The sequence below is a fragment of the Bos indicus x Bos taurus genome, chromosome 5 (assembly GCF_003369695.1).
Source record: "Bos indicus x Bos taurus breed Angus x Brahman F1 hybrid chromosome 5, Bos_hybrid_MaternalHap_v2.0, whole genome shotgun sequence".
NCBI classification, from domain to species: domain Eukaryota; kingdom Metazoa; phylum Chordata; class Mammalia; order Artiodactyla; family Bovidae; genus Bos; species Bos indicus x Bos taurus.
The window spans coordinates 1,000,881-1,014,695 of NC_040080.1; positions in this window are offsets into that span (position 1 = coordinate 1,000,881).

Here is a 13,815-nt window from a genome sequence, read left to right on the forward strand (position 1 = left end):
CGAGAGACCAGAGCCCCGGCCTCCTTTCCAACCAGTGGGGCTGCGGTGAGTCATGGCCCAGGGGAGGCTCCGGCGGCACGTCCCGCAATGGACCCCCTGCCCAGGTGTGGGCACAGGCAGGGCGGCGGGGAGCTCTTCAGCGAGGGGCGACAGAGATGCGGGGGGGTGACTGCGGGGTCTCTGGCTGGTCCCCGGGCAGGATTCCTTACCACTGTGCTGGGGGGTGGGTGAGGAGGGAAGCCCTCTCACAGGCCGAGGCCATCCTGTGCGCCCAGAAGCTTCTGGCTTTCCTTCACACTCAGCAAAGCATCTTCCTTCGTGGTGGGCAGTCATCACCTGACTCAGTGCTTGCAGGACGCGGGACAGTCCAGATGGGGAGCCGCACATGGAGGCTGGCGGGGTCCTTCCCAGCTTGGGCTAGCGCCCTCCGACCCCGCCGTGGGGCTGCTCCTCCCTCTTCCAGAAGGCGGGTGACCCAGGTTACCGGCATCTCAGTGAGCTTCCGCAGAAAACGTCCCCACACAGGACGCAGAGCGCCTCTGAGTGAGATCTGGGCCCAGCGCCCAGGTCCAGGGGGCCTTGCTGACCTGCAGTTTGCACCGTGTGCATGCACGCCCAGGTTTCTATAGCTGTGTCTGCGCGTAAGAGCCTGCACGTGTGCGTGTCTGTGTGCACACGTGTGTCTGTGGGAATGAGCAGTGGTGCACGTGTGGGCACCAGTGTCTGGGTCTCGGCATTTCAGTGGCATCTCACCCCCTGCATCTTTTTAACCTTGGGTGCAGGGGTCCCTGGAGTCATTCATCACGTGACTGTTTCCTTTCCGTGCGGCTCAACCCTGAAACGTGGTGAGCAACTGTCCTTGGATTTAATGCAGATGGCTGTTCTTTAATTTATACCCCACAGTTCTGGAAAGGAAGAAAAACGTCCTGTGTGAAGAAGGTAAATCTGATACCCATCAATCTGTTAGGAGGTGATAAATAACACCCCCTTGCTTTCGGCATTTATAAATTATTCGCTTCATTAGGACAGAGCGTGCTGACATTCTGTGAGCTGTGCAGGGTCTCTCCAGAGTCGGGGGGGCGGTGGGAACAATTAGGTGGGTTTCTGGTGAATGGATACAGTTGCTGTCATTAGGACAGAAAATGCCAATTAAAACCAGAAAAAAATGAGCAGAATTGATTAAGTCCTCTCATCAAGAGTTACCTATTTGTGTGTCTGATGAGAGTCCAAAACTTGAATGTCATTTCAGCTCGACAAATGGAGGAACCACACTCCCCACAGGGAGGACGCCAGCGAGGACTGCAGGGGCAGACAGGAGCAGCTCCTCTTGTGCACCGCACGAGCCTGCGCCCACACACATGACCTGCACACACATCTGCACACACCTGTGCCCACGCACACCTGCAGCTGCACACACATACATGCCTGCACCTGTATCTGTACACACCTGCACACACCTACATCTGCACACACTCCTCTTCACCAGTGGCCCCCACACGCCCACGCTCTTCCTCCCAAACCCACAGGCACCCAATGAGGTGCGTCTGAGCCCACTCAGGTACCACCCTTCCCGATCATACAGATGATAAAACCTGAGCTGAAAATTCTTACGGGGCTAAACCTTTTTAGAAGCATTTCTAACAATAATACCAACAACAGGCTCTTCCATCTGTGACTTCTGTGGAGGGACTCCGCCTGCCGCGTCGGGTCAGCCCAGAACCATGAAGGGTGATGGGTGAGTCGCACAGCTTCTCACATGTCCCGTCTCCACTGCGTCTCCGCAGCGCCCTGGAGCACTGGCCTCCTTGCAGTCACGGGTGGTGAAAGCCAGGGGCCACTGTGGAAGGGGAGGCTTCATCTGCGTCCCCAAGACCCACCCCCCGACCCTGTCCTGACCTGGCCTGCCTGTCAGTGCCAGCCAACAGGCAGCCGTAAGCCCCCAGCCCCAGTCCCACAGGCAAAAGGAGGCAGACGCTCCCCTCGCTGAGTCTCCGGGTGGGACCCCAGCCCGACCACATTGTGACTGCAGCCCCAGGGACCCTGGGCAGAGGACCCCGCTAGGCTGTGCCCCGACCCCTGCCACGTGGAGTGCGTGAGGAAGAGAAGGCCCCTCCTGATCCGGAGTCTGTGGGTATCACACAGCAGCAGACAACACACACCCAGGCTGGAGTCTAGGAAGCCACGGTCCTGAAGCGGTATTTAATAGTTCCTGTTTTTACGTTAGAGGATCTCTGGAACTTTAAAAATTATTTTGCATTCTTACACTTTTTTTGTGAGTGATCATATGCATTTAACAAATTCCATGGTTTTAGTGGTAAAGAATCCTCCTGCTGATGCAGGAGACATGGGTTTGATCCCTGGGTTGGGAAGATCTCCTGGATGGAGGGCATGGCAACCCACTCCAGTATTCTTGCCTGGAGAATCCCAAGGACAGAGGAGCCTGGCAGGCTACAGTCCATGGGGTCACAGAGTCAGACACGACTGAGCGACTGAGCATTTGCACACACAGTCTATGCATGTTTTCCCAAGTTTTATTTATGTTCTCACATTGACACAATTATGTCATTAATGTCCCTGCGGTGTTGCAGAACAACTGGCTGGCCCATCCTCAGCCATGACTTCCGGGGGAGTTTTGAAGCTTTGCTTTGACACACGATGGGCTGATGAGGACTTTTGTACAAACCTCTTTGTCACACGTGTAAAGATTTCTGCAGAATGTGTACCTCGAGCTACACCACACACTCGTGGGGCGAGCGCGTCTCCAGCCCTGGATCTGCTGGCAGATTCTGTCCCCCGTGTCCCTGACGTGACACCCACACCTGTGCAGGGCAGCTACTCTGGTGCTGGCGCGCTCAGCTGCTCAGTTGTGTCCAGCTGTTTGCAACCCTTTGGGCTGTGGCCCGCCAGGCTCCTCTGTCCATGGGATTCTCCAGGCAAGAGCACTGGAGTGGGTGCCATTTCCTCCTCCAGGGGATCTTCCCGACCCAGGGATGAAACACTCATCTCTTGTGTCTCCTGCCCTGCAGGTGAATTCTTTACCCCTGAGGCACTGGGGAAGCCGCTTCCTTCCTGGGGCTGAAATCCCAGGGTGAAGCCTGCTTCAGCTGCTGCTTGGTGTCAGGCCTCCCTCTGTGACTCTCCTGTCATCACCCTTGGCCTGTTGTTCTGCGAGCTCTCTGTCTTTTCTTACCGGCTGGCAGGATTTGGGGCCCATTATGGACATTGCTCCCTTTTCATTGATTCAAATGCAGACTCTCTTCTCTCCTCTGTAACTTGTCTTCTTGTCTCATTCGTGTTGTCTTTGGCCAAAGAGAAAGCTGTAATTTTAATGCGGCCACACGAATGTTCTTGGCCATGTGCTTCAGGCTTCACATGTCCTGCTTGAGGAGCTCCTTCTACAACCAAAGGCATCGCGCTGTTTCCTGCATTTCTTACTGAACGTTTTTCAGGCTTGGTGTTCCCATCTGAGTCTCTAACTGGCCTGGATTGTTGCACGATTTTTCAGTTTTCATGGTTTTTTTGAAGGGCACCTTCACTCCACTGGGCACGGCACACACGGTGTGCGAACGCTCCCCTTCACTCCTGGGGGCGAGTGGCTTGCGGTTCAGATGCTGTACCCGCACCTCCTGCAGACGGGGAGCACGCAGCAGGGAGGTCGGGGAGGGGGAGCCTCGTCCATGAGGGCCTGCGGGCGGTGGGCACGCAGAGATCAGGCTCCTGCCTGCATTCAGATCCCAGCTCTGCCTTCTCCGTGCCCCTAGGGCCCTTGGGGTCTCATCCTTCAGGGGAAGTAGCAAGGTCACGACCTAAAAGGCTCCAAGGCTGGGGCCAGGCCCTGACACCTGGCGCCTTAGGGGGCGGGGCTGGGCCAGTCACTGGACTCTCCCTGGACAGGTCTGCCTGCCCCAAGTGCAGGAGCCACGAGCCCGAGTGAGCGCCCGCGGCCCCTCCTGCCCCCAGGCCTCCGAGTGAGGCCTCAGTGTCCTTACTGTCGCTTATCGTCCGGGGAGTGCTCATTTCTGGGGTTCTGTGTTTAAATACAACCTTTCTGCTTCTCCTAATTTTATCAGTAGATCTTAATCTGGATAATTAAAATTCAACCCGACATTCCCAGAGACCCCACAAGCACCCACCGATGTCTTGAACGTCCGCGAGCTGTTCCCTCGAGGAAGTGCCCTGGCCCAGCAGGATGGGCTCAGGCCCCGGGGACTCGAGTGGGCGGCAGGGTCTGCTCGGTACTTCATCAGACGGGGCTGAGTCCTTTTACAGGCACATGGCTGGTGGAGCCAGCTGTGTCAAACCTCGGCCGTGCCCTTGGGGGAGACGCCGATCACAGCCCCCAGGGACGACCCCGGCCAGCCTGGGATCACTTATTCCTTCCGAGAAGACTCCTGGGTGTCTGCTCTGAGCAGGTCATCGGTCCTGTGTGAGGGCGGGACGGAGGCCTCATCTCCTCGCTCGGGAGGACCTTCCAGGACCGTGAGCCCAGCCATGCCAGCTGGCAGGGCTGTGTGGACCTTGCCCACCAGCCGCTTCTCAGAGTCGGCGGAAGTGGACGGAAGCAGCAATGACCAAGGGCAGGGCCCGAGCCATCCAGGGCTGAGGCCATCCCAACCCTGATGAACCCCCCAGCCTCTCCCTCCAGGCGCCCTTGGCTCCTGGCCCAGCCCGGCCTCCCAGCAGCCCCGGGCCCGGGACTCACGGCTCCTCTGGTCCTTGTTTCCCAGCTCAGAGTGTGATGCTGATGGTAGGAGCTCAGTGTGAGGGTGGACGCGGCCTGGAGATGCGGTCAGGTCAGCAAGTGGCTCCAAGCAGCCCGGCCTCCAGCGCCGGGGCCAGTGCAGCCCAGCCGTCTCGGTGCATCAGAGCACGGCCATCCAGAGGTCCCTGAATAAGCCGGTCTCTGCCTCATGTCCACCACCTGGGGCCCGGGAACCCTGCCTCTGGGATGGCTCCCCACTCCCGTTCCTGCCTTGGTGGGCCTGGCCACGGGGGTCCCTTAGGGTCACCCTGTGACAACGCCAGGGCAGTGACGGGGGCTGCCTGGGTGGGGTCTGTGCTCACGGCCGGGATGGAGCTGCTGTGGAGGGGGTGCGTCAGGCCAGGGTCAGTATCAGGGTCGGGGTCGGGGTCGAGGTCAGGAGGGGCCTGGAAGGCGTCCCTGACGGGATGTGTCCTCACACTCGGGCCCAGGAGCTTGGGATGGAGGAGGGCATCCCTGTACCAGGGCCTGACCCCAGGGATCAGACGCGTCTGGCAGAGCGGGGCGCAGGGCTTGCAGCCCTGTGGGCTTGGACCTGGGAGGAGGGGCTTGGCCACGCCCTTGGTGATGGACAGGAGACCAGCTGGGCACCTCCAGGGCTTGGTTGCCTCCTGCAGGGCTGGCAGGCCATCCATGTCACACAGAAGCTTGAATCTGAGTGGAATTTGTAAGGCCTCGTGTTCAGGGCCGGTCAGACCAGGCGCCAGGCGCCCCCTCCGAGGTGGTCCAGGTGAGCAGGCCCAAGAGTGAGGTGTGGGGTTCCCGTGGGGTGGCTGGAGCCCCGTTTCTCCCCTCACACGCCATCCAGCTCTCACTGTATCATCTTTCCCCAAAGAATGCGACACAATGATATTTTCGGTTTATTTATATTAAAATCAACAGATGTTAGCAAGTTAATGTCATTTATTATATAAGATGTGATGACAGTACAATTAGTATTTTTTAAACTGTAATTGTAAAATTGACCTTATTAAAATTCCACTTCCTCCATAATTAAAAAAAACTAATTACTTCTAGTAATTGGACCAGAAATGACATTTTCGGTTCATTAATATTCAGCAAATTGTTTTTGAAGACGCTCTTGCCAGAGTTCTGTCAATCTCTGGCGTTTCTGTTCATTCCTCATTTAAAACTGGGCTGGAGACAATAGCTTGCATTTTAACAAGATGTGCGTCCTCGGCTTGCTTTTACAAATAAAGTTTTTAATTGCTAATTAATTTGCGGGCGTGCTTTCCTGCAGGAACGTGGCGGGCCGCCCCATGCCCGGCCCAGGTGCAGCCCGCCCGCGCCCAGGCCTCCTTCTGGGAACAGGGACCCGGGTCGCGCTCCACCGCGCCTGAACGCGGCGTCTAATTACTCGGCGCCGGGAGGTGGGGGCAAGTCAAAATAATGGAGTGTGAACCAGTTTTGTAATTAACTGAGCTCAGCGAAGGAGGGTGTGAAAGAGGGAAAGTCAGACGCGGGAGGCCTGGAGCAGGACTGGCTCCCGGCCGTCCTGGGGTGCTTGCGGGGCGTGGGGGCTGGGGGCCCCCTTGCTCTCAGCCAGAGCAGAGCCTGACCCGGGCTGTCCCTGCAGGGAGCTTTCCTCAGGGCCCCTGCTGCCCCTGCAGCTCCCACGGTCTCGCTGAGAAGCGCTGGGTCCAGTGGTCACTGTCCTGGCTGGTGGTGCCTCCCCCTACATCTGGTGTCTTTGACGGGGAGTGGGGTCTCCGGGGGCAGGCACCCCCTCCGCTCCCTGGGTTGCTGCCCTCCCGCACCGCTGAGCCTCAACGTCCTGCTCTGAGGGGCCCCATATGGCCTCGCAGGAGAGGGCCCATGAGGGACACAGGAGAGTGGTCATGCGGAGGCGGGTCTCAGAGCCCCTCATCCTGTCCTCCTGTGGCTGCAGGGGGCTGGACGGCCGGGCTGGATGTGGCGCCTGGAGCTCGCGCCCAGGGGGTTTTCTCCCTGAGCATGTAGTGGGCGCCTGGGACCTGGGGTCAGGTCCTGAATTCTGTGGTCAGAGGTTGGAGCCGAGTCTCCGGGCACAGGGGGCTGTTCCCCTGGGGGAAGCTGGGGCTCCAACATCCTGGGGGTGAAGATGCGGTGCTGAAGGAGCAGGCCTGGGCCTGAGGCCCTGCTGTCCCTGCGGCAGGGCTCCAGGGGAGGGTGGTGCTTCTCTTCCCGGGGATGTCCCAGGGGCCAGTCCCTCGGAGGGTCCCCAGGCAGGGTTCACTCTGGGGTCAGTCCTCGGGCAGGGCCCCCGGGCAGAGCCCACTCTGGGCCGGTCCCTCGGGCAGGGCCCCCGGGCAGAGCCCGCTCTGGGCCGGTCCCTCGGGCAGGGCCCTGTGCTCTCTTCTCTGGAACCATGAGCAGGTGGCCCCGGGCCCTGCTCTGTTGCTGTGTCTCTGTGTCCCTTTTCACCTCTGTCTGGGTCTCTGTGTCTCTCGTCTGTAACTGATGGATGTTTTTCCTTCTAAGGTCGGGTCAAGTCTGCTAACAGACCATGAGGGGAGTGGGTGAAGCCTGACAGGCGGCTGCTGTAGCTTGGCCCCCTCCTGCCATGAACTGGCCTGCGGGCGCTGCACCCCGGCCTGTCCTAGCTGGGCCCCCACACCCTCTGGGGCCTCAGTCCTTCCTGGGCGGCCTCGGGGGCCTGGACACAGGTGGGATGTGCCAACAGGGAGTCTTCATTCCAAGGGAGCGTGTGGTCCTTCCGGCCGCCTGCCTTCTTTCGGAGCTCATGGACCCAGGGCCTGGGCCGAGGAGGGGCGAAGGCCTGGGGGACCCCCTTCTCCTGGGAGCAAAGGCCAGGCTGAGCCGTGGTCCTGACTGAAGCCACTTTCCTGAGACCAGCTTCCTTCTAGAACCAGAGGTACGTTTATTTGAAAGAGGAGAGTTTTGTTTTCACTGTAAACAGAGTCCCAGGGCCCCGAGGAGGAGCCCACCGGGACAGCTGGACTCATGGGCCCGGGATGGCAGCCCTGGATGGTCCCAGGGCGACGCTGCGGGGGGCTCGCTGCTGGGCTCGGCTGCCCCCTCGTCCCCCACCCGCTCCGGGAGATTCTGACAGTTTCCTAACTAACACAGGCTGGGTGGCTTGAACGCTAGGAATTCATTCTGCCGCCTTCTGGAGGCTGGGAGTCCTAGACCAGGGTGCTGGCGGCCGCACTCTGCCTCGAGGCTCCAAAGGAGGGCCATTCCTGTCTCTCGCAGCTTTTGGGGCTCAGGTGTGCAGTCAGTCCTGGGTCCCTGAGACAGTGCCTTTGACGCTGGCAGGTGGCCGGGGGCTCTGGGGGCCGGGCGTCGTGGGCGACTGTGTGCCCTTCATACTCCGGATAGGTTGAGGGCCTTAGATGAGACAAGATCAGCATCTAATTCTTAATGCAAATCCGAAACGAGTCAATATATGGAGATAACACAAACACAATACACCTTGACCCTCTCTCTCTTTTTAAATCTAGATAAGTTTACAGTGAAGGCGAGATGCGTGGCTGATTTGAATGGGAAATTCTCACGGACGCTGACAATGTAAATGTGCCACCTGAGTCCTCTGGGGAGCTCCGCCCACCGACCTTCCCCTGCCTTTCACTCCCCTGTGCTGGGGGGCGAGGGTGGGACCCGATGGGACCCTCACATGGGACCCTCCCCCACCCTCCCCCTGCCCGCCTCTGCCATCCACTCCCATCTAGATGGACAGCCCCTGGCCCGGAAGTCTCACTTGGAGTCCAGGACAAGATTCAGTGTTCCTCAGGAGGGGTCATCGTGATGAAGCTGAGAGTAGACTGCAGGTTCAGAAATCCCCGGCAGGTAGGAGAAAGGTTCAGTCTTGTGCGTTTGACGCAGAGATGCTGGACTGCAGGCACCCCTCGGGAGAACACCCCCCGATTAACACGGGGCATCAGTCGTGCTTCAGGACCCCTCTAAGACTGGAGGCCAAGTTCTTAGATGGTGGAGGGGGGTTCAGAGAAATCCCCGTGGGTGCCCCAGCCCCAGGGTGGAGAAAGGGGTCGTGGACCACCAGGCCCCCTCGTTTGCTCTTCCCAAGGTCCCTGGAAACCCGGAGCTGCTGGGGATTTCACTCGTGGCAAATCGTGACCTGAGCCGAACCCTGGGGCCTCAGGGGCGTGTGCCTGCCTGCACTCCAAGAATACAAAACCATGTGCCTCCCCAACCCCGCACTCAGTAGAATTGTGGGGCGTGTGACTGGAGTCAGGTCTGTCTCTGCAGACTTTCCAGGGCTCAGAATAAGAGCTGACACCTCGTAGGTGCTCGAATTACTGTTAAATGAGTGAGTGAAACTTGCAGTCGAAGGGGAACTGGTCAGCTGGCCTTTGGGGGACCGTCAGGAGCCGAGTCACAGAGACAGCGATGGCGCTGAGCAGGTATTTACGGGGAAGGCTCAAGGCAGGGAGTGTGTGGGCATCTCGGGCAGGTGGGGCGGTGGCATCGTGTGGGAGGCTGAGGCCTGGGTGGTGAGGCACCACACATGTTAAGTACAGATTCTGGCATACGACAGGTGCTCCATACATGCACATGTGGCTTGGAGTCCGCAGAACGTGGGCTCCACGGTCTACCAGCAAGGGGCAAGGAATCCAGCCCCCACCCTAAGCGGAGATGTAGGCAAGGTGATCCTGTCCCCCCCCACTCCCGCCCACCCCGCTTCCGCACCTCTGCCCCCGGGATGCTCTTTGTCAGTCTGCTTCCCTTCTCTGCAGGCGCAGGCACAGGGTGCGGTTGTTATTACAAACTTTTTGCCGTTTCTTTCATCTCCTCCCGGTTTGCCCTGTGACTTGGCAGGGTGTCTCCCCAGGGGGCAGTGCACGCGTCACCCTGTGCTTACTGGCTTGGGCGCCTCCTGGCTTTGGCCAGGGGAGTGCGCGCGAACACGGTGGAGGCGGGGCCAGCGCCCTGAGCTGCGTCCTCCTGGGCTCCTGCCTTTGCAGGAGGAAGACGAGCTTGCTCTGCAGCACAGAGGGCGAGAGCCGAGGGCAGACTGGACCAGGGCTGCAGCCAGAGGGTGCCTGCCCCGAGCCGCCCTGACCTGCAGGCCTGTGTGCTTGTGTGTGCTCGGTCAGGCGTGTCCGACTCCGTGCGAGCCCCTGGACCACAGCCCACCAGGCTCCTATGTCTGTGGGGTCTCTCAGGCAAGAATACCGGGATGGGTTGCCACGTCCTCCTCTGGGGGTCTTCCCGACCCAGGGCTTGAACCCGCGTCCCCCGCATCTGTGGCTTTGGTAGGTGGCCGGAAGGAGACGCGCAGTGGCTGTCTGGAGCCCTGGCGCTGACGCTCCTGGAGGCGCCCGAGACCCAGGCCCCGCCCGCTCAGCGTCTTCCCGACTGTGGCGGCCCCACGGGTGGGATGCTCCTGCTCCAGACCAGACGGTCCCGGGGGACGGATTCCCACCCCCCAATCTGGCCCATCAGCAGAGGCACCCTCACTGCCGAGAAGAGGGGCCCAAGCAGGGCACGTTCTTTAAACTCATTTTTGTCGCACCACGAGGACTTCCAGACCGCGTCCGTGGCGTCCACAGGAACTAACCGGCGCTCTTGTCCTCTCACGGGGCTGAGAGACCGCTGTCACCTTCAAAGTCCCCGATGCAGCCTCCACCCCTCCCCTTTCATTAGCCCCAGAAAGTGTCCTGTGTGCTGTGTTTTCCCCTTGACTCTGTTCTCTTTTCTTGGGAGTTTGCGCATAGAGTTATAACAACATCTTACACATTTTTGCACATTTCTGTATTGTACAAAACAGGATCAGACTGCATTGAGTGGAATCATTTCTAAGACGTGCTGTTTTTAAGGTTATTATGCTCCTGACACAATGCTGCTTCTGCCTCTTGCCACTGAGATGCATTCATCGACACAAGGGGCTCCTCCGCATGAATACATAAACATATTTCATTTATTTATTCTCTGATTGATGGACATCTGGGTTGTTTTCAGTTTTCTAGTTTTATGCTCCCCTGGATGGGATGCTATGAACTTCCTTGAATATATGCGAGACCTTAAACCGAGACATGGAATTGCCTGAACATAAATCATGCTCAAATTCACTTTATTTGACAAGTTATTTTCCAAAGCGACTGTTCCAATATCCACCCCCCCCCCCTCAGTGGTGTGTAAATAGTTCCACTTGCTCCGCATCCTACAGACTCGTCATACTTGGAGATTGAAATTTTTATCTGTTCTGCTGTTGACAGACAATTGCACTGGATGGACAATTATCGATTGTGAAGGAAACAGCTCGGAGCCCTGGAGGGCAGAGTCTTTTGTGGACACTTGTCTCCACGACCCTTGGGTGTGTACCTGTCTGTGGACATGCTGGGTCAACGCCCTTAACTTCGTAAGAAATGTCTGAGCCACTTTGCATGGTAGGTTTGGCATCTCCCCTGCCCGTCAGTGATGGAGGGAAGTTTTCCTTGCTTCGAATTCTTATCAGTATCGGCAGTTCCAGTCTCCTTATATTTCGCTAGTGAATTTGCCATGGTAACTCACTGTAGTTTTAACTTGCATCTCCCCAGTGAGTCATAAGGATTCGAAGCATTTTTTAATAAAACATCCAGTGACCGTTGGTATAGCTTCCTGTGTAAAAGGACTTTTGAAGCCCTTTGCCCATTTTTCACTGGGCTACTTGTCTTTCTTCTTTTGCTATTGAGAGGTGTGTGTTCTTTGCCCAATTCAGATTCACGTCCTTTGAGAGATCTGTATTTAACAGATATTTTCTCCAATTGTCTGCGGGCTGGTTCGTTTTCTTAGCAGTGTCTTTTGATGAGCAGAAGTGCATCATTTCAACACTTTCCCCTTCATCAATGCTGTCTTTTATGGCAATCGATGTCTATGTCCTTTGTAAGAAATCTTTGCTTATCCTCAGATCTTGATGATATTCCACTATGCTTTGTCTCAAAGCTTTAGAGATTTTTTTTATGTTTAAGTCTGTGATCCATCGCTAATTAATTGTTGTGTATGATGTGAGATAAGGATGAATGCTATTTTTTTTCCTGTTTGTTCTTGAAGCACTATCAGATTCTGTCTCATGTATTCTGAGGCTTTGGGTTAGGTGCATGCATATTAGAGATTGTCAGGGCTTCTTGGAGAACTGACCACTCGGTGACACAACGTCTCTCTTTGTCTGAGATAGCTTTCCTGCTATGAAGTCTGCTCTGTTTGAAATTAATACACCAACCTCAGTTTTCTTCTGATCAGTGTGAGCGTGGCCTCTCTCTGTTCCTTCACATTTAATCTATCTCTGTGTTTATATGTGAACTGAGTTTCTTATACACCACCTATAATTGGGTCTTTTCTTCCTCCTATTCTTTTTAAAAATCCACTCTGACAGTATCTGTTGTATAATTGGTGTATTTAGACTATTGATGTTTGAAGTGATTATTTCACTTGGAGTAGTATCTCCCATACTTGTTGCTGTTTCCTATGGTTGTCTTTATTCTTTCTTTCTTTTTCTTGTCTTCTACTCTTTTTCTGCAGTCTCTGATTTTAACTGAGCATTTTATATGACTCGTCTTTCTCATAAGTGTGCTTCTCTGATAGCTTGGACGGTAAAGAATCTGGCTGTAATGCAAGGGACCTGGGTTCAATCTTTGGGTCAGGAAAGTCCCCTGGAGAAGGGGATGGCAGCCCACTGCAGTATTCTTGCCTGGAGAGTCCCATGGACAGAGGAGCCTGGTGGGCTCTAGTCTGTGGGGTCGCAGAGAGTCGGACACGACTGAGCGAATAAGACTTTCTCCTCTCTCTCAGCAGATCATAGTTTAGGAACATTGTTTAGAGCTTACAGAACGCCACAGACAGTCCAAGTCCACGTCACAGAGAGTCCCTTAGGACCACTCTTTGGTTCTGCCCTTTTGGCCCTGGTAACATCGCTGTCATTCATTCCAGTTCTCCATGAGCCACAACCAGCGACTCGTTGTTCAGCTGCTCAGTCGTGTCCAGCTCTTTCTAACACCATGGACTGCGGCAGGCCAGGCTTCCCTGTCTCTCACCGTCTCCCAGAGTTTCCTCAAACTCATGTCTACTGAGTCGGTGATGCCCTCCCGCCATCACATCCTTTGTCACGCTCTTCTGACCGCAGCCTTTCCCGGCATCAGGTCTTGTCCGGTGAGTCAGCCCTTTGCGTCAGGCGGCCAAAGTATTGGGACTGTTTTTATGTGGTTGCTATTATTATTTCGAACAAATTACCATCTGGTACCTCAATTAAAAACATGAAAAAATGAGAAAATAATAGCTCATATTGCCTTCATTCATTCTTCTTTAAGGTTCTTTATGTAGATCCAAGTTTCTGACTCATGTAATTTTCCCTTCTCTGAAGAACTTTGAAACTGTCTTGTAAGGCAGGTCTACTAGCAATAAATCCATTCAGGTTTTGCTCATTTGATAAAGTCTTTATTTCTCCTTTACTTTGAAAGATAATTTTACTGGATATTGAGTTCCTGTTCATACAGTTCATGGGGTTCTCAAGGCAAGAATACTGGAGTGGTTTACCATTCCCTCCTCCAGTGGACAACGTTTTGCCAGAACTGGCCATTGTGACCTATCCATCCTGGATGGCTCTGCAGAGCATGGCTCACAGCTTCCTTGAGTTGCGCGAGCCCCTTTGCTATGACAGGGCTGTGATTCACGAAGAGGATGAGCCCCTGGGTTGGAAGTTGTCCAATATGCCACTGGGGAAGAACAGAGAAACCGCTCCAGAAAGAAGGAAGAGGCAGGCCAAAGTGGAAAGGGCGCTCTGCTGTGGGTGTATCTGGTGGTGCAAGTAAAGTCTGATGCTGTAAAGAACAATACTTCATAGGAACCTGGAAGGTTAGGTCCATGAATCAAGGTAAATTTGACGTAGTCAAGCAGGAGATGGCAAGCATGAATATCAACATCTTAGGAATCAGTGAACTAAAATGAATGGGAATGGGCAAATGTAATTCAGATGACCATTACATCTACTACTGTGGGCAAAAATCCCTTAGAAAAAACGGAGTAGCCCTCATAGTCAACAAGAGTCTGAAATGCAGTACTTGGGTGTAATCTCAAAATGACACGGTTCCTTTTCAAGGCAAACCATTCAACATCAC